The sequence below is a fragment of the Heterodontus francisci genome, unplaced genomic scaffold (assembly GCF_036365525.1).
Source record: "Heterodontus francisci isolate sHetFra1 unplaced genomic scaffold, sHetFra1.hap1 HAP1_SCAFFOLD_63, whole genome shotgun sequence".
Lineage (NCBI taxonomy): Eukaryota > Metazoa > Chordata > Chondrichthyes > Heterodontiformes > Heterodontidae > Heterodontus > Heterodontus francisci.
The window spans coordinates 4,358,160-4,379,351 of NW_027142037.1; positions in this window are offsets into that span (position 1 = coordinate 4,358,160).

Sequence of the window (21,192 nt, forward strand, 5' to 3'; positions counted from 1 at the left end):
GTATCAGTGTATGTCTTTGAGACTTGATGTCAGTGTATGTCTTTGTTACTGGGTGTAAGTGTGTGTCTGTGTATCAGTGTATGTCTTTTTGACTTGGTCTCAGTGTATATCTTTGTTACTGGGTTTCAGTGTGTGTCTTTGTGACTTGGTTTCTGTGTCTGTCTGTGTTACTGGGGGTCAGTGTGTGTCTGTGTTACTGGGGGTCAGTTTGTGTTTCTAACTGGGTGTTAGTGTGTGTCTGTGTTACTGGGTATCAGTGTATGTCTTTGTTACTTGGTGCAAGTGTATGTCAAAATACTTGGTGTAAGTGTATGTCTGTGTTACTTGATGTAAGTGTATGTCTTTGTTACTTGGTGTAAGTGTGTGCCTGTGTTACTGGGTATCAGTGTCTGTCTTTGTTACTTGGTGCAACTGTGTGTCTGTGTTACTGGGTATCAGTGTATGTCTTTGTTACTTGGTGTAAGTGTGTGTCTGTGTTACTGGGTATCAGTGTATGTCTTTGCTACTTGGTGTCAGTGTATGTCAAAATACTTGGTGTAGGTTTATGTCTTTGTTCGTTGGTGTAATTGTCTGTCTTTGTTCCTTGGTGTAAGTGTGTGTCTTTTTTACTTGGTGTAAGTGTATGTCATGTTACTTGGTGTCAGTGTATGTCTTTGTTACTTAGTTTCAGTGTATGTCTTTGTTACTCGGTGTCAGTGTGTGTCTGTGTTACTGGGTATCAGTGTATGTCTTTGTGACTTGGTATCAGTGTATGTCTTTGTTACTGGGTGTCAGTGTGTGTCTGTGATACTGGGTATCAGTGTATGTCTTTGTGACTTGATATCAGTGTATGTCTTTGTTACTGGGTGTCAGCGTGTGTCTGTGTTCCTGGGTATCAGTGTGTGTCTTTGTGACTTGGTGTCAGTGTATGTCTTTGTTACGGGGTGTCAGTGTGTGTCTTTGTGACTTGGTGTCAGTGTATGTCGTTGTTACTTGTTGTATGTGTTTGTCTGTGATACTGGGTATCAGTGTATGTCTTTGTTACTTGGTGTCAGTGTATGTCTGTGTTACTTGGTGCAAGTGTGTGTCTGTGTATCAGTGTGTGTCTTTGTGACTTGGTGTCAGTGTATGTCTTTGTTACTGGGTGTCAGTGTGTGTCTTTGTGACTTGGTGTCAGTGTATGTCTTTGTTACTTGTTGTATGTGTTTGTCTGTGATACTGGGTATCAGTGTATGTCTTTGTTACTTGGTGTCAGTGTATGTCTCTGTTACTTGGTGTAAGTGTGTGTCTGTGTTACTGGGTATCAGTGTATGTCTGTGTTACTTGGTCTAAGTGTATGTCTTTGTGACTTGGTGTCAGTGTATGTCTTTGTTACTTGGTGTAAGTGTGTCTCTGTGATACTGGGTATCAGTGTATATCTTTGTTACTTGATGTCAGTGTATGTCTGTGTTACTTGGTGTAAGTGTGTGTCTGTGTATTAGTGTATCTCTTTGTGACTTGGTGTCAGTGTATGTCTTTGTTACTGGGTGTCAGTGTGTGCCTTTGTGACTTGGTGTCAGTGTATGTCTGTGTTACTGGGTGGCAGTGTGTGTCTGTGTTACTGGGTCAGTGTGTGTTTCTAACTGGGTGTCAGTGTGTATCTGTGTTACTGGGTGTCAGTGTATGTCTTTGTTACTTGGTGTAAGTGTATGTCAAAATACTTGGTGTAAGTGTATGTCTGTGTTACTTGGTGTAAGTGTCTGTCTTTGTAACTTGGTGTAAGTGTGTGTCTGTGTTACTGGGTATCAGTGTATGTGTTTGTTACTTGGTGTCAGTGTATGTGTTTGTTATTTGATGTAATTGTCTGTCTTTGTTACTTGGTGTCAGTGTCTGTCTTTGTTCCTTGGTGTCAGTGTATGCCTTTGTTACTTGGTGTAAGTGTCTGTCTCTGTTACTTGGTGTAAGTGTGTGTCTGTGTTACTGGGTATCAGTGTATGTCTTTGTGACTTGGTATCAGTGTATGTCTTTGTCACTGGGTGTCAGTGTGTGTCTGTGTTACTGGGTATCAGTGTATGTCTTTGTGACTTGGTATAAATGTATGTCTTTGTTACTGGGTGTCAGTGTGTGTCTGTGTTCCTGGGTATCAGTGTATGCCTTTGTGACTTGATGTCAGTGTATGTTTTTGTTACTGGGTGTCAGTGTGTGTCTTTGTGACTTGGTGTCAGTGTATGTCTTTGTTACTTGGTGTAAGTGTGTCTCTGTGATACTGGGTATCAGTGTATGTCTTTGTTACTTGATGTCAGTGTATGTCTGTGTTACTTGGTGTAAGTGTGTGTCTGTGTATTAGTGTATGTCTTTGTGACTTGGTGTCAGTGTATGGATTTGTGACTTGGTGTCAGTGTATGTCTGTGTTACTTGGTGTAAGTGTCTGTCTTTGTTGCATGGTGTAAGTGTGTGTCTGTGTTACTGGGTATCAGTGTCTGTCTTTGTAACTTGGTGTAAGTGTATGTGTTTGTTACTTGATGTAATTGTCTGTCTTTGTTACTTGGTATAAGTGTCTGTCTTTGTTCCTTGGTGTCAGTGTTTGCCTTTGTTACTTGGTGTAAGTGTCTGTCTCTGTTACTTGGTGTAAGTGTGTGTCTGTGTTACTGGCTATCAGTGTATGTGTGTGTTACTTGGTCTAAGTGTATGTCTTTGTTTCTTGGTGTAAGTGTGTGTCTGTGTTACTGGGTATCAGTGTCTGTCTTTGTTACTTGGTGTAAGTGTGTGTCTGTGTTACTGGGTATCAGTGTGTGTGTTTGTTACTTGGTGTCAGTGTATATCTTTGTTACTTGGTGTAAGTGTCTGTCTTTGTTACTTGGTGTAAGTGTGTCTGTGTTACTGGGTATCAGTGTATGTCTTTGTTACTTGGTGTCAGTGCATGTCTTGGTTACTGGGTGTCAGTGCGTGTCTGTGTTACTTGGTGCCAGTGCATGTCTTTGTTACTGTGTATCAGTGGTTCTCTGTGTTACTTGGTGTCAGTGTATGTCAAAATACTTGGTGTAAGTTTATGTCTTCGTTAGTTGGTGTAATTGTCTGTCTTTGTTCCTTGGTGTAAGTGTGTGTCTTTTTTACTTGGTGTAAGTGTATGTCATGTTACTTGGTGTCAGTGTATTTCTTTGTTACTTGGTGTCAGTGTATGTCTTTGTTACTCCGTGTCAGTGTGTGTCTGTGTTACTGGGTATCAGTGTATGTCTTTGTGACTTGGTATCAGTGTATGTCTTTGTTACTGGGTGTCAGTGTGTGTCTGTGATACTGGGTATCAGTGTATGTCTTTGTGACTTGGTATCAGTGTATGTGTTTGTTACTGGGTGTCAGTGCATGTCTGTGTTCCTGGGTATCAGTGTATGTCTTTGTGACTTGGTGTCAGTGTATGTCTTTGTGACTGGGTGTCAGTGTGTGTCTTTGTGACTTGGTGTCAGTGTATGTCTTTGTTACTTGTTGTATGTGTTTGTCTGTGATACTGGGTATCAGTGTATGTCTTTGTTACTTGGTGTCAGTGTATGTCTGTGTTACTTGGTGTAAGTGTGTGTCTGTGTTTCAGTGCATGTCTTTGTGACTTGGTGTAATTGTATGTCTTTGTTACTTGGTGTCAGCGAATGTCTTTTTTACTTGGTGTCAGTGTGTGTCTGCGTTACTGGGTATCAGTGTATGTCTTTGTGACTTTGTATCAGTGTATGTCTTTGTTATTGGGTGTCAGTGTGTGTGTGTGTTACTGGGTATCAGTGTATGTCTTTGTGACTTGGTATCAGTGTATGTCTTTGTTACTGGGTGTCAGTGTGTGTCTGAGTTACTGGTTATCAGTGTATGTCCTTGTTACTTGGTGTCTGTGTATGTCTTTGATACTGGGTTTCAGGGTGTGTCTGTGTTCCTGGGTATCAGTGTATGTCTTTGAGACTTGATGTCAGTGTATGTCTTTGTTACTGGGTGTAAGTGTGTGTCTGTGTATCAGTGTATGTCTTTTTGACTTGGTCTCAGTGTATATCTTTGTTACTGGGTTTCAGTGTGTGTCTTTGTGACTTGGTTTCTGTGTCTGTCTGTGTTACTGGGGGTCAGTGTGTGTCTGTGTTACTGGGGGTCAGTTTGTGTTTCTAACTGGGTGTTAGTGTGTGTCTGTGTTACTGGGTATCAGTGTATGTCTTTGTTACTTGGTGCAAGTGTATGTCAAAATACTTGGTGTAAGTGTATGTCTGTGTTACTTGATGTAAGTGTATGTCTTTGTTACTTGGTGTAAGTGTGTGCCTGTGTTACTGGGTATCAGTGTCTGTCTTTGTTACTTGGTGCAACTGTGTGTCTGTGTTACTGGGTATCAGTGTATGTCGTTGTTACTTGGTGTAAGTGTGTGTCTGTGTTACTGGGTATCAGTGTATGTCTTTGCTACTTGGTGTCAGTGTATGTCAAAATACTTGGTGTAAGTTTATGTCTTTGTTAGTTGGTGTAATTGTCTGTCTTTGTTCCTTGGTGTAAGTGTGTGTCTTTTTTACTTGGTGTAAGTGTATGTCATGTTACTTGGTGTCAGTGTATGTCTTTGTTACTTAGTTTCAGTGTATGTCTTTGTTACTCGGTGTCAGTGTGTGTCTGTGTTACTGGGTATCAGTGTATGTCTTTGTGACTTGGTATCAGTGTATGTCTTTGTTACTGGGTGTCAGTGTGTGTCTGTGATACTGGGTATCAGTGTATGTCTTTGTGACTTGATATCAGTGTATGTCTTTGTTACTGGGTGTCAGCGTGTGTCTGTGTTCCTGGGTATCAGTGTGTGTCTTTGTGACTGGGTGTCAGTGTATGTCTTTGTTACTTGTTGTAAGTTTGTTTCTGTGTTACTGGGTATCAGTGTATGTCTTTGTTACTGGGTGTCAGTGTGTGTCTTTGTGACTTGGTGTCAGTGTATGTCTTTGTGACTTGGTGACAGTGTATCTATTTGTTACTGGGTGTCAGTGTGTGTCTTTGTGACTTGGTGTCAGGGTTTGTCTTTGTTACTTGGTGCAAGTGAGAGTCTGTGATACTGGGTATCAGTGTCTGTCTTTGTTACTTGGTGTCAGTGTATGTCTTTGTGACTTGGTGACAGTGTATCTATTTGTTACTGGGTGTCAGTGTGTGTCTTTGTGACTTGGTGTCAGTGTATGTCTGTGTTACTGGGGGTCAGTGTGTGTCTGTGTTACTGGGGGTCAGTGTGTGTTTCTAACTGGGTGTCAGTTTGTGTCTGTGTTACTGGGTATCAGTGTATGTCTTTGTTACTTGGTGTAAGCGTATGTCTTTGTTACTTGGTGTCAGTGTATGTGTTTGTGACTTGGTGTCAGTGTATGTCTTTGTTACTGGGTGCCAGTGTATGTCTTTGTTACTTGGTGTAAGTGTAAGTCAAAATACTTGGTGTAAGCGTATGTCTGTGTTACTTGGTGTAAGTGAATGTCTTTGTTACTTGGTGTAAGTGTGTGCCTGTGTTCCTGGGTATCAGTGTCTGTCTTTGTTACTTGGTGTAAGTGTGTGTCTGTGTTACTGGGTATCAGTGCATGTCTTTGTTACTTGGTGCAAGTGTGTGTCTGTGTTACTGGGTATCAGTGTATGTCTTTGCTACTTGGTGTCAGTGTATGTCAAAATACTTGGTGTAAGTGTATGTCTTTGTTACTTGGTGTCAGTGTATGTCTGTGTTCCTTGGTGTAAGTGTGTGTCTTTTTTACTTGGTGTAAGTGTATGTCATGTTACTTGGTGTCAGTGTATGTCTTTGTTACTTGGTGTCAGTGTATGTCTTTGTTACACGGTGTCAGTGTGTGTCTGTGTTACTGGGTATCAGTGCATGTATTTTTGACTTGGTATCAGTGTATGTCTTTGTTACTGGGGGTCAGTGTGTGTCCTTGATACTGGGTATCAGTGTATATCTTTGTGACTTGGTATCAGTGTATGTCTTTGTTACTGGGTGACAGTGTGTGTCTGTGTTCCTGGGTATCAGTGTATGTCTTTGTGACTTGGTGTCGGAATATGTCTTTGTTACTGGGTGTCAGTGTGTGTCTTTGTGACTTGGTGACAGTGTATGTCTTTGTTACTTGTTGTAAGTGTTTGTCTGTGATACTGGGTATCAGTGTATGTCTTTGTTACTTGGTGTCAGTGTATATCTGTGTTACTTGGTGTAAGTGTGTGTCTGTGTATCAGTGTATGTCTTTATGACTTGGTGTCATTGTATGTCTTTGTTACTGGGTGTCAGTGTGTGTCTTTGTGACTTGGTGTCAGTGTAAGTCTGTGTTACTTGGGGTCAGTGTGTGTCTGTGTTACTGGGGGTCAGTGTGTGGTTCTAACTGGGTGTGTGTGTGTTTCTCTGTTACTGTGTATCAGTGTATGTCTTTGTTACTTGGTGTAAGTTTATGTCGTTGTTAGTTGGTGTCAGTGTATGTTTGTGACTTGGTGTCAGTGTATGTCTTTGTTACTGGGTGTTAGTCTATGTCTTTGTTACTTGGTGTAAGGGTAAGTCAAAATACTTGGTGTATGTGTATGTCTGTGCTAATTGGTGTAAGTGTAGGTCATTGTTACTTGGTGTAAGTGTGTGTCTGTGTTACTGGGTATCAGTGTCTGTCTTTGTTACTTGATGTCAGTGTATGTCTGTGTTACTTGGTGGAACTGTGTGTCTGTGTTACTGGGTATCAGTGCATGTCTTTGTTACTTGGTGTAAGTGTGTGTCTGTGTTACTGGGTATCAGTGTATGTCTTTGCTACTTGGTGTCAGTGTATGTCAAAATACTTGGTGTAAGTGTATGTCTTTGTTACTTGGTGTCAGTGTATGTCTGTGTTCCTTGGTGTAAGTGTGTGTCTTTTTTACTTGGTGTAAGTGTATGTCATGTTACTTGGTGTCAGTGTATGTCTTTGTTACTAGGTGTCAGTGTATGTCTTTGTTACACGGTGTCAGTGTGTGTCTGTGTTACTGGGTATCAGTGCATGTATTTTTGACTTGGTATCAGTGTATGTCTTTGTTACTGGGTGTCAATGTGTGTCCTTGATACTGGGTATCAGTGTATATCTTTGTGACTTGGTATCAGTGTATGTCTTTGTTACTGGGTGACAGTGTGTGTCTGTGTTCCTGGGTATCAGTGTATGTCTTTGTGACTTGGTGTCGGAATATGTCTTTGTTACTGGGTGTCAGTGTGTGTCTTTGTGACTTGGTGACAGTGTATGTCTTTGTTACATGTTGTAAGTGTTTGTCTGTGATTCTGGGTATCAGTGTATGTCTTTGTTACTTGGTGTCAGTGTATGTCTGTGTTACTTGGTGTAAGTGTGAGTCTGTGTATCAGTGTATGTCTTTGTGACTTGGTGTCAGTGTATGTCTTTGTTACTGGGTGTCAGTGTGTGTCTTTGTGACTTGGTGTCAGTGTGTGTCTTTGTTACTTGTTGTATGTGTTTGTCTGTGATACTGGGTATCAGTGTATGTCTTTGTTACTTGGTGTCAGTGTATGTCTGTGTTACTTGGTGTAAGTGTGTGTCTGTGTATCAGTGTATGTCTTTTTGACTTGGTGTAATTGTATGTCTTTGTTACTTGGTGTCAGCGAATGTCTTTTTTACTTGGTGTCAGTGTGTGTCTGCGTTACTGGGTATCAGTCTATGTCTTTGTGACTTTGTATCAGTGTATGTCTTTGTTACTGGGTGTCAGTGTCTGTGTGTGTTACTGGGTATCAGTGTATGTCTTTGTGACTTGGTATCAGTGTATGTCTTTTTTACTGGGTGTCAGTGTGTGTCTGTGTTACTGGTTATCAGTGTATGTCCTTGTTACTTGGTGTCAGTGTATGTCTTTGTTACTGGGTTTCAGGGTGTGTCTGTGTTCCTGGGTATCAGTGTATGTCTTTGTGACTTGATGTCAGTGCATGTCTTTGTTACTGGATGTAAGTGTGTGTCTGTGTATCAGTGTATGTCTTTTTGACTTGGTCTCAGTGTATATCTTTGTTACTGGGTGTCAGTGTCTGTCTTTGTGACTTGGTTTCTGTGTCTGTCTGTGTTACTGGGGGTCAGTGTGTGTCTGTGTTCCTGGGGGTCAGTTTGAGTTTCTAACTGGGTGTCAGTGTGTGTCTGTGTTACTGGGTATCAGTGTATGTCTTTGTTACTTGGTGTAAGTGTATGTCTTTGTTACTTGGTGTCAGTGTATGTGTTTGTGACTTGGTGTCAGTATATGTCTTTGTTACTTGGCGTAGGTGCATGTCAAAATACTTGGTGTAAGTGTATGTCTGTGTTACTTGGTGTAAGTGTGTGTCTGTGTTACTGGGTATCAGTGCGTGTGTTTGTTACTTGGTGTCAGTGTATGTCTTTGTTACTTGGTGTAAGTGTCTGTCTTTGTTACTTGGTGTAATGTGTGTCTGTGTTACTGGGTATCAGTGTATGTCTTTGTTACTTGGTGTCAGTGCATGTCTTTGTTTCTGGGTGTCAGTGCGTGTCTGTGTTACTTGGTGTCAGTGTATGTCTTTGTTACTGTGTGTCAGTGGTTCCCTGTGTTACTGGGTGTCAGTGTGTGTTTGTTTGTGTTACTGGGTGTCAGTGTGTGTCTGTGACACTAGGTGTCAGTATTTAGTTTAGTTTAGTGATGCAGCACTTAAACAGGCCCTTCGGCCCACCGAGTCAGTGCCCCCCCCCCCCCCCCAGTGTGTGCCTGTGTTACTGGGTGTCAGTGTATGTCTTTGTTACTTGTTGTAAGTTTGTTTCTGTGTTACTGGGTATCAGTGTATCTATTTGTTACTGGGTGTCAGTGTGTGTCTTTGTGACTTGGTGTCAGGGTTTGTCTTTGTTACTTGGTGCAAGTGAGAGTCTGTGATACTGGGTATCAGTGTCTGTCTTTGTTACTTGGTGTCAGTGTATGTCTTTGTGACTTGGTGACAGTGTATCTATTTGTTACTGGGTGTCAGTGTGTGTCTTTGTGACTTGGTGTCAGTGTATGTCTGTGTTACTGGGGGTCAGTGTGTGTCTGTGTTACTGGGGGTCAGTGTGTGTTTCTAACTGGGTGTCAGTTTGTGTCTGTGTTACTGGGTATCAGTGTATGTCTTTGTTACTTGGTGTAAACGTATGTCTTTGTTACTTGGTGTCAGTGTATGTGTTTGTGACTTGGTGTCAGTGTATGTCTTTGTTACTGGGTGCCAGTGTATGTCTTTGTTACTTGGTGTAAGTGTAAGTCAAAATACTTGGTGTAAGCGTATGTCTGTGTTACTTGGAGTAAGTGAATGTCTTTGTTACTTGGTGTAAGTGTGTGCCTGTGTTCCTGGGTATCAGTGTCTGTCTTTGTTACTTGGTGTAAGTGTGTGTCTGTGTTACTGGGTATCAGTGCATGTCTTTGTTACTTGGTGTAAGTGTGTGTCTGTGTTACTGGGTATCAGTGTATGTCTTTGCTACTTGGTGTCAGTGTATGTCAAAATACGTGGTGTAAGTGTATGTCTTTGTTACTTGGTGTCAGTGTATGTCTGTGTTCCTTGGTGTAAGTGTGTGTCTTTTTTACTTGGTGTAAGTGTATGTCATGTTACTTGGTGTCAGTGCATGTCTTTGTTGCTTGGTGTCAGTGTATGTCTTTGTTACACGGTGTCAGTGTGTGTCTGTGTTACTGGGTATCAGTGCATGTATTTTTGACTTGGTATCAGTGTATGTCTTTGTTACTGGGTGTCAGTGTGTGTCCTTGATACTGGGTATCAGTGTATATCTTTGTGACTTGGTATCAGTGTATGTCTTTGTTACTGGGTGACAGTGTGTGTCTGTGTTCCTGGGTATCAGTGTATGTCTTTGTGACTTGGTGTCGGAATATGTCTTTGTTACTGGGTGTCAGTGTGTGTCTTTGTGACTTGGTGACAGTGTATGTCTTTGTTACTTGTTGTAAGTGTTTGTCTGTGATACTGGGTATCAGTGTATGTCTTTGTTACTTGGTGTCAGTGTATATCTGTGTTACTTGGTGTAAGTGTGTGTCTGTGTATCAGTGTATGTCTTTATGACTTGGTGTCATTGTATGTCTTTGTTACTGGGTGTCAGTGTGTGTATTTGTGACTTGGTGTCAGTGTAAGTCTGTGTTACTTGGGGTCAGTGTGTGTCTGTGTTACTGGGGGTCAGTGTGTGGTTCTAACTGGGTGTCAGTGTGTGTCTCTGTTACTGTGTATCACTGTATGTCTTTGTTACTTGGTGTAAGTTTATGTCGTTGTTATTTGGTGTCAGTGTATGTTTGTGACTTGGTGTCAGTGTATGTCTTTGTTACTGGGTGTTAGTGTATGTCTTTGTTACTTGGTGTAAGGGTAAGTCAAAATACTTGGTGTATGTGTATGTCTGTGCTAATTGGTGTAAGTGTAGGTCATTGTTACTTGGTGTAAGTGTGTGTCTGTGTTACTGGGTATCAGTGTCTGTCTTTGTTACTTGATGTCAGTGTATGTCTGTGTTACTTGGTGGAACTGTGTGTCTGTGTTACTGGGTATCAGTGCATGTCTTTGTTACTTGGTGTAAGTGTGTGTCTGTGTTACTGGGTATCAGTGCATGTCTTTGTTACTTGGTGTAAGTGTGTGTCTGTGTTACTGGGTATCAGTGTATGTCTTTGCTACTTGGTGTCAGTGTATGTCAAAATACGTGGTGTAAGTGTATGTCTTTGTTACTTGGTGTCAGTGTATGTCTGTGTTCCTTGGTGTAAGTGTGTGTCTTTTTTACTTGGTGTAAGTGTATGTCATGTTACTTGGTGTCAGTGTATGTCTTTGTTGCTTGGTGTCAGTGTATGTCTTTGTTACACGGTGTCAGTGTGTGTCTGTGTTACTGGGTATCAGTGCATGTATTTTTGACTTGGTATCAGTGTATGTCTTTGTTACTGGGTGTCAGTGTGTGTCCTTGATACTGGGTATCAGTGTATATCTTTGTGACTTGGTATCAGTGTATGTCTTTGTTACTGGGTGACAGTGTGTGTCTGTGTTCCTGGGTATCAGTGTATGTCTTTGTGACTTGGTGTCGGAATATGTCTTTGTTACTGGGTGTCAGTGTGTGTCTTTGTGACTTGGTGACAGTGTATGTCTTTGTTACTTGTTGTAAGTGTTTGTCTGTGATACTGGGTATCAGTGTATGTCTTTGTTACTTGGTGTCAGTGTATATCTGTGTTACTTGGTGTAAGTGTGTGTCTGTGTATCAGTGTATGTCTTTATGACTTGGTGTCATTGTATGTCTTTGTTACTGGGTGTCAGTGTGTGTCTTTGTGACTTGGTGTCAGTGTAAGTCTGTGTTACTTGGGGTCAGTGTGTGTCTGTGTTACTGGGGGTCAGTGTGTGGTTCTAACTGGGTGTCAGTGTGTGTCTCTGTTACTGTGTATCACTGTATGTCTTTGTTACTTGGTGTAAGTTTATGTCGTTGTTATTTGGTGTCAGTGTATGTTTGTGACTTGGTGTCAGTGTATGTCTTTGTTACTGGGTGTTAGTGTATGTCTTTGTTACTTGGTGTAAGGGTAAGTCAAAATACTTGGTGTATGTGTATGTCTGTGCTAATTGGTGTAAGTGTAGGTCATTGTTACTTGGTGTAAGTGTGTGTCTGTGTTACTGGGTATCAGTGTCTGTCTTTGTTACTTGATGTCAGTGTATGTCTGTGTTACTTGGTGGAACTGTGTGTCTGTGTTACTGGGTATCAGTGCATGTCTTTGTTACTTGGTGTAAGTGTGTGTCTGTGTTACTGGGTATCAGTGTATGTCTTTGCTACTTGGTGTCAGTGTATGTCAAAATACTTGGTGTAAGTGTATGTCTTTGTTACTTGGTGTCAGTGTATGTCTGTGTTCCTTGGTGTAAGTGTGTGTCTTTTTTATATGGTGTAAGTGTATGTCATGTTACTTGGTGTCAGTGTATGTCTTTGTTACTAGGTGTCAGTGTATGTCTTTGTTACACGGTGTCAGTGTGTGTCTGTGTTACTGGGTATCAGTGCATGTATTTTTGACTTGGTATCAGTGTATCTCTTTGTTACTGGGTGTCAGTGTGTGTCCTTGATACTGGGTATCAGTGTATATCTTTGTGACTTGGTATCAGTGTATGTCTTTGTTATTGGGTGACAGTGTGTGTCTGTGTTCCTGGGTATCAGTGTATGTCTTTGTGACTTGGTGTCGGAATATGTCTTTGTTACTGGGTGTCAGTGTGTGTCTTTGTGACTTGGTGACAGTGTATGTCTTTGTTACTTGTTGTAAGTGTTTGTCTGTGATTCTGGGTATCAGTGTATGTCTTTGTTACTTGGTGTCAGTGTATGTCTGTGTTACTTGGTGTAAGTGTGTGTCTGTGTATCAGTGTATGTCTTTGTGACTTGGTGTCATTGTATGTCTTTGTTACTGGGTGTCAGTGTGTGTCTTTGTGACTTGGTGTCAGTGTAAGTCTGTGCTACTTGGGGTCAGTGTGTGTCTGTGTTACTGGGGGTCAGTGTGTGGTTCTAACTGGGTGTCAGTGTGTGTCTCTTTTACTGTGTATCAGTGTATGTCTTTGTTACTTGGTGTAAGTTTATGTCGTTGTTAGTTGGTGTCAGTGTATGTTTGTGACTTGGTGTCAGTGTATGTCTTTGTTACTGGGTGTTAGTGTATGTCTTTGTTACTTGGTGTAAGGGTAAGTCAAAATACTTGGTGTATGTGTATGTCTGTGCTAATTGGTGTAAGTGTAGGTCATTGTTACTTGGTGTAAGTGTGTGTCTGTGTTACTGGGTATCAGTGTCTGTCTTTGTTACTTGATGTCAGTGTATGTCTTTGTTACTTGGTGGAACTGTGTGTCTGTGTATCAGTGTATGTCTTTGTGACTTGGTTTCAGTGTATGTCTTTGTTACTGGGTGTCAGTGTGTGTCTTTGTGACTTGGTGTCAGTGTATGTCTGTGTTACTGTGGGTCAGTGTGTTTCTGTGTTACTGGGGGTCAGTGTGTGTTTCAAACTCGGTGTCAGTGTGTGTCTGTGTTGCTGGGTATCAGTGTATGTCTTTGTTACTTGGTGTAAGTGTATGTCTTTGTTACTTGGTGTCAGTGTATGTGTTTGTGACTTGGTGTCAGTGTATGTCTTTGTTACTGGGTGTCAGTGTCAGTCTTTGTTACTTGGTGTAATTGTAAGTCAAATAATTGGTGTAAGTGTATGTCTTTGTTACTTGGTGTAAGTGTGTGTCTGTGTTTCTGGGTATCAGTGTCTGTCTTTGTTATTTGGTGTAAATGTGTGTCTGTGCTACTGGGGATCAGTGTATGACTTTGTTACTTAGTGTCAGTGTATGTGCTTGTCACTTGGTGTAAGTGTGTGTCTGTGTCACTGGGTATCAGCGTGTGTCTTTGTTAGTTTGTGTAATTGTCTGTCTTTGTTACTTGGTGTAAGTGTATATCTTTGTTACTTGGTGTAAGTGTCTGTCTTTGTTACTTTGTGTCAGTGTATGTCTTTGTGACTTGGTGACAGTGTATCTATTTGTTACTGGGTGTCAGTGTGTGTCTTTGTGACTTGCTGTCAGTGTATGTCTGTGTTACTGGGTGTTAGTGTATGTCTGTGTTAGTGGGTGTCAGTGTATGTCTTTGTTACTTGGTGTAAGTGTATGTCTTTGTTACTTGGTGTCAGTGTTTGTGACTTGGTGTCAGTGTATGTCTTTGTTACTGGGTGTCAGTGTATGTCTTTGTTACTTGGTGTAAGTGTAAGTCACAATACTTGGTGTAAATGTATGTCTGTGTTACTTGGTGTAAGTGTATGTCTTTGTTACTTGGTGTAAGTGTGTGTCTGTGTTCCTGGGTATCAGTGTCTGTCTTTGTTACTTGGTGTAAGTGTGTGTCTGTGTTACTGGGTATCAGTGCATGTCTTTGTTACTTGGTGTATGTGTGTGTCTGTGTTACTGGGTATCAGTGTATGTCTTTGCTACTTGGTGTCAGTGTATGTCAAAATACTTGGTGTAAGTGTATGTCTTTGTTACTTGGTGTCAGTGTATGTCTGTGTTCCTTGGTGTAAGTGTGTGTCTTTTTTACTTGGTGTAAGTGTATGTCATGTTACTTGGTGTCAGTGTATGTCTTTGTTACTTGGTGTCAGTGTATGTCTTTGTTACACGGTGTCAGTGTGTGTCTGTGTTACTGGGTATCAGTGCATGTATTTTTGACTTGGTATCAGTGTATGTCTTTGTTACTGGGTGTCAGTGTGTGTCCTTGATACTGGGTATCAGTGTATATCTTTGTGACTTGGTATCAGTGTATGTCTTTGTTACTGGGTGACAGTGTGTGTCTGTGTTCCTGGGTATCAGTGTATGTCTTTGTGACTTGGTGTCGGAATATGTCTTTGTAACTGGGTGTCAGTGTGTGTCTTTGTGACTTGGTGACAGTGTATGTCTTTGTTACTAGTTGTAAGTGTTTGTCTGTGATACTGGGTGTCAGTGTATGTCTTTGTTACTGGGTGTTAGTGTATGTCTTTGTTACTTGGTGTAAGGGTAAGTCAAAATACTTGGTGTATGTGTATGTCTGTGCTAATTGGTGTAAGTGTAGGTCATTGTTACTTGGTGTAAGTGTGTGTCTGTGTTACTGGGTATCAGTGTCTGTCTTTGTTACTTGATGTCAGTGTATGTCTGTGTTACTTGGTGGAACTGTGTGTCTGTGTATCAGTGTATGTCTTTGTCACTTGGTTTCAGTGTATGTCTTTGTTACTGGGTGTCAGTGTGTGTCTTTGTGACTTGGTGTCAGTGTATGTCTGTGTTCCTTGGTGTAAGTGTGTGTCTTTTTTACTTGGTGTAAGTGTATGTCATGTTACTTGGTGTCAGTGTATGTCTTTGTTACTTGGTGTCAGTGTATGTCTTTGTTACACGGTGTCAGTGTGTGTCTGTGTTACTGGGTATCAGTGCATGTATTTTTGACTTGGTATCAGTGTATGTCTTTGTTACTGGGTGTCAGTGTGTGTTTCAAACTCGGTGTCAGTGTGTGTCTGTGTTGCTGGGTATCAGTGTATGTCTTTGTTACTTGGTGTAAGTGTATGTCTTTGTTACTTGGTGTCAGTGTGTGTGTTTGTGACTTGGTGTCAGTGTATGTCTTTGTTACTGGGTGTCAGTGTCAGTCTTTGTTACTTGGTGTAATTGTAAGTCAAATAATTGGTGTAAGTGTATGTCTTTGTTACTTGGTGTAAGTGTGTGTCTGTGTTTCTGGGTATCAGTGTCTGTCTTTGTTATTTGGTGTAAATGTGTGTCTGTGCTACTGGGGATCAGTGTATGACTTTGTTACTTAGTGTCAGTGTATGTGCTTGTTACTTGGTGTAAGTGTGTGTCTGTGTCACTGGGTATCAGCGTGTGTCTTTGTTAGTTTGTGTAATTGTCTGTCTTTGTTACTTGGTGTAAGTGTATATCTTTGTTACTTGGTGTAAGTGTCTGTCTTTGTTACTTTGTGTCAGTGTATGTCTTTGTGACTTGGTGACAGTGTATCTATTTGTTACTGGGTGTCAGTGTGTGTCTTTGTGACTTGCTGTCAGTGTATGTCTGTGTTACTGGGTGTTAGTGTATGTCTTTGTTACTTGGTGTAAATGTAAGTCAAAATACTTGGTGTATGTGTATGTCTGTGTTAATTGGTGTAAGTGTATGTCTTTGTTACTTGGTGTCAGTGTGTGTCTGTTTACTTGGTGTAAGTGTGTGTCTTTGTTACTTGGTGTAAATGTCTGTCTTTGTTACTTGGTGTCAGTGTATGTCTCTGTTACTTGGTGTCAGTGCATGTCTTTGTGACTTGGTGTCAGTGTATGTCTTTGTTACTGGGTGTCAGTGTGTGTCTGTGATACTTGCTGTCAGTGTATGTCTTTGTTACAGTGCATCAGTGGTTCTCTGTGTTGCTGGGTGTCAGTGTGTGTTTGTTTTTGTTACTGGGTGTCAGTGTGTGTCTGTGACACAAGGTGCCAGTATTTAGTTTAGTTTAGAGATACAGCACTTAAACAGGCCCGCCGGCCCACCGAGTCTGTGCCGACCATCAACCACGCATTTATACTAATCCAACACTAATCCCGTAAATCCTACACTAATCCCGTATTCCTATCACATCCCCACCTGTCCCTATATATTTCCCTACCACCTGCCTATATTAGGGGCAATTTATGATGGCCAATTATCCTATCAACCTGCAAGTCTTTGGCATGTGGGAGGAAACCGGAGCACCCGGAGGAAACTCACGCAGACACAGGGAGAACTTGCAAACTCCGCACAGGCAGTACCCAGAATCGAACCCGGGGCCCTGGAGCTGTGAGGCTGCGGTGCTAACCACTACGCCAATGTGCCTCCCCCCCCCCCCCCCCCCCCCAGTGTGTGCCTGTGTTACTGGGTATCAGTGTATGTCTTTGTTACTTGGTGCCAGTGTATGTCTTTGTTACTTGGTGTCAGTGTATGTGTTTGTGACTTGGTGTCAATGTATGTCTTTGTTACTGGGTGTCAGTGTATGTCTTTGTTACTTGGTGCAAGTGTGTGTCTGTGTTACTGGGTATCAGTGTATGTCTTCGTTACCTGGTGTCAGTGTATGTCTTTGTTACTTGGTGTAAGTGTATGTCTTTGTTACTTGGTGTCAGTGTGTGTCTGTGTTCCTGGGTGTCAGTGTATGTCTTATTTATTTGGTGTCAGTGTGTGTCTGTGTTACTGGGTGTCAGTGTGTTTGTTTGTGTATTGGGTGTCAGTGTGTGTCTGTGTTACTTGGTGTAAGTGTGTGTCTTTGTTACTTGGTGTCCGTGTGTGTCTGTGTTACTGGGTATCAGTGTATTTCTTTGTTACTGTGTATCAGTTTGTGTCTGTGACACTAGGTGTCAGTATTTAGTTTAGTTTAGAGATGCAGCACTGAAACAGGCCCTTCGGCCCACCGAGTCTGTGCCGACCATCAACCACCCATTTATACGAATGCTACACTAATCCAGTATTCCTATCAACAACTTTGCTTCCAATTTCCACCCTTCTCTCACCTTCACATGGTCCATCTCTGACAATTCCCTTCCCTTCCTCGACTTCTCTGTCTCCATCTCTGGGGATAGGTTGTCTACCAATATCCATTATAAGCCCACTGACTCCCACAACTACCTCGACTGCACTTCTTCATACCCTACCTCCTGTAAGGACTCCATTCCATTCTCCCAGTTTCACCGTCTCCGACGCATCTGCTCTGATGATGCTAGCTTACATGACGGTGCTTCTGATATGACCTCCTTTTTCATCAACCTAGGATTTCCCCCCACTGTGGTTGACAGGGCCCTCAACCGTGTCCGACCCATTCCGCGCACCTCTACCTTCACCCCTTCCCCTCCCTCCCAGAACCGTGACAGGGTTCCCCTTGTCCTCACTTTTCATCCCACCAGCCTCCATATCCAAAGGATCATCCTCCGCCATTTTCGCCATCTCCAGCGTGATGCCACTACCAGTCGCATCTTCCCCTCCCTTCCCAAGTCAGCATTCCGAAGGGATCGTTCCCTCCGCGACACCCTGGTCCACTCCTCCATTACCCCCACCACCTCGTCCCCGTCCCAGGGCACCTTCCCTTGCAATCGCAGGAGGTATAATACCTGCCCATTTACCTCCTCTCTCCTCACTATCCCAGGCCCCAAAAACTCCTTTCAAGGTGAAGCAGCGATTTACTTGTACTTCTTTCAATGTAGTATACTGTATTCGCTGCTCACAGTGTGGTCTCCTCTACATTGGGGAGACCAAGCGCAGACTGGGTGACCGCTTTGCGGAACATCTCCGCTCAGTCCGCAAGCAGGACCCTGAGCTTCCGGTTGCTTGCCATTTCAACACTCCCCCCTGCTCTCATGCTCTCATCTCTGTCCTGGGATTGCTGCAGTGTTCCAGTGAACATCAACGCAAGCTCGAGGAACAGCATCTCATCTACCGATTAGGCACACTACAGCCTGCCGGACTGAACATTGAGTTCAATAATTTCAGAGCATGACAGCCCCCCACTTTACTTTCATTTTTAGTCATTTTTAGTTATTTTTTCTTCCTTTTTTTTGCATTCCTTTTTACATTTTTTACAATCTTTTTTGGCATTTATTTCATTTCATCTTAGTTTGTTCAGTTTGCTTACCCACTGTTTTTTTCAGGTTGTTCTTCTTCAGGTTTGCTCTTGCTGATGTTCAATATTCAGTACATTCACACCTAATCTGCACTAATGCTTTGTCTTTCAACACACCATTAACATATTGTTTGCCTTTGCTCCGTGACCTTTTGGTCAGCTATGTGGCCTGGTCCAATCTGCACCTTCTCCTTTGTTATCTCTTGCCCTACCCCCACCTCACTTGATTATAATCTGTGACTTTTCTAATATTTGTCAGTACCGAAGAAGGGTCACTGACCCGAAACGTTAACTATGCTTCTCTTTCCACAGATGCTGCCAGACCTGCGGAGTGAATCCGGCATTTCTTGTTTTTGTTTCAGATTTCCAGCATCCGCGGTATTTTGCTTTTATTCCCGTATTCCTATCACATCCATTCCTGTCCCTATATATTTCCCTACCACCTACCTATACTCGGGGCAACTTATGATGGCCAATTAACCTATCAACCTGCAAGTCTTTGGCATGTGGGAGGAAATCGGAGCACCCGGAGGAAACCCACGCAGACACAGGGAGAACTTGCAAACTCCGCACAGGCAGTACCCAGAATCGAACCCGGGTCCTTGGAGCTGTGAGGCTGCGGTGCTAACCACAGCGCCGATGTGCCCACCCCCCACTAGTGTGTGCCTGTGTTACTGGGTATCAGTGTATGTCTTTGTTACTTGGTGTCAGTGGATGTCTGTGTTACTTGGTGTAAGTGTGTGTCTTTGTTACTGGGTGTCAGTGAGTGTCTGTGTTAATGGGTGTCAGTGTATGTCTTTGCTACTGGGTGTCAGTGTATGTCTTTGCTACTTGCTGTAAGTGTGTGTCTGTGTTACTGGGTATCAGTGTATGTCTTTGTTACTTGGTGTCAGTGGATGTCTGTGTTACTTGGTGTAAGTGTGTGTCTTTGTTACTGGGTGTCAGTGAGTGTCTGTGTTACTGGGTGTCAGTGTATGTCTTTGTTACCGGGCGTCAGTGTATGTCTTTGTTACTTGCTGTAAGTGTGTGTCTGTGTTACTGGGTATCAGTGTCTGTCTTTGTTACTTGGTGTAAGTGTGTGTCTGTGTTACTGGGTATCAGTGTATGTCTTTGTTACTTCGTGTCAGTGTATGTCTGTGTTACTTGGTGTAAGTGTGTGTCTTTGTTACTTGGTGTCCGTGTGTGTCTGTGTTACTGGGTGTCAGTGTATGTCTTTGTTAATGGGTGTCAGTGCATGTCTTTGTTACTTGGTGTATGTGTGTGTCTGTGTTGCTGGGTATCAGTGTCTGTCTTTGTTACTTGGTGTCAGTGTATGTCTGTGTTACTTGGTGTAAGTGTGTGTCTGTGTTACTGGGTATCAGTGTATGTCTTTGATACTTGTTGTCAGTGTATGTCTGTGTTCCTTGGTGTAAGTGTGTGTCTTTTTTACTTGGTGTAAGTGTATGTCATGTTACTTGGTGTCAGTGTATGTTTTTGTTACTTGGTGTCAGTGTATGTCTTTTTTACACGGTGTCAGAGTGTGTCTGTGTTACTGGGTATCAGTGCATGTATTTTTGACTTGGTATCAGTGTATCTCTTTGTTACTGGGTGTCAGTGTGTGTCCTTGACACTGGGTATCAGTGTATATCTTTGTGACTTGGTATCAGTGTATGTCTTTGTTACTGGGTGACAGTGTGTGTCTGTGTTCCTGGGTATCAGTGTATGTCTTTGTGACTTGGTGTCGGAATATGTCTTTGTTACTGGGTGTCAGTGTGTGTCTTTGTGACTTGGTGACAGTGTATGTCTTTGTTACTTGTTGTAAGTGTTTGTCTGTGATACTGGGTATCAGTGTATGTCTTTGTTACTTGGTGTCAGTGTATGTCTGTGTTACTTGGTGTAAGTGTGTGTCTGTGTATCAGTGTATGTCTTTGTGACTTGGTGTCATTGTATGTCTTTGTTACTGGGTGTCAGTGTGTGTCTTTGTGACTTGGTGTCAGTGTAAGTCTGTGTTACTTGGGGTCAGTGTGTGTCTGTTTTACTGGGGGTCAGTGTGTGGTTCTAACTGGGTGTCAGTGTGTGTCTCTGTGACTGTGTATCTGTGTATGTCTTTGTTACTTGGTGTAAGTTTATGTCGTTGTTAGTTGGTGTCAGTGTATGTTTGTGACTTGGTGTCAGTGTATGTCTTTGTTACTGGGTGTTAGTGTATGTCTTTGTTACTTGGTGTAAGGGTAAGTCAAAATACTTGGTGTATGTGTATGTCTGTGCTAATTGGTGTAAGTGTAGGTCATTGTTACTTGGTGTAAGTGTGTGTCTGTGTTACTGGGTATCAGTGTCTGTCTTTGTTACTTGATGTCAGTGCATGTCTGTGTTACTTGGTGGAACTGTGTGTCTGTGTATCAGTGTATGTCTTTGTGACTTGGTTTCAGTGTATGTCTTTGTTACTGGGTGTCAGTGTGTGTCTTTGTGACTTGGTGTCAGTGTATGTCTGTGTTAAAGTGGGTCAGTGTGTTTCTGTGTTACTGGGGGTCAGTGTGTGTTTCTAACTCGGTGTCAGTGTGTGTCTGTGTTACTTGGTGTAAGTGTATGTCTTTGTTACTTGGTGTCAGTGTATGTGTTTGTGACTTGGTGTCAGTGTATGTCTTTGTTACTGGGTGTCAGTGTCAGTCTTTGTTACTTGGTGTAATTGTAAGTCAAATAATTGGTGTAAGTGTATGTCTTTGTTACTTGGTGTAAGTGTGTGTCTGTGTTTCTGGGTATCAGTGTCTGTCTTTGTTATTTGGTGTAAATGTGTGTCTGTGCTACTGGGGATCAGTGTATGACTTTGTTACTTAGTGTCAGTGTATGTGCTTGTTACTTGGTGTAAGTGTGTGTCTGTGTCACTGGGTATCAGCGTGTGTCTTTGTTAGTTAGTGTAATTGTCTGTCTGTGTTACTTGGTGTAAGTGTATATCTTTGTTACTTGGTGTAAGTGTCTGTCTTTGTTACTTTGTGTCAGTGTATGTCTTTGTGACTTGGTGACAGTGTATCTATTTGTTACTGGGTGTCAGTGTGTGTCTTTGTGACTTGCTGTCAGTGTATGTCTGTGTTACTGGGGGTCAGTGTGTGTCTGTGTTAGTGGGTGTCAGTGTATGTCTTTGTTACTTGGTGTAAGTGTATGTCTTTGTTACTTGGTGTCAGTGTTTGTGACTTGGTGTCAGTGTATGTCTTTGTTACTGGGTGTCAGTGTATGTCTTTGTTACTTGGTGTAAGTGTAAGTCACAATACTT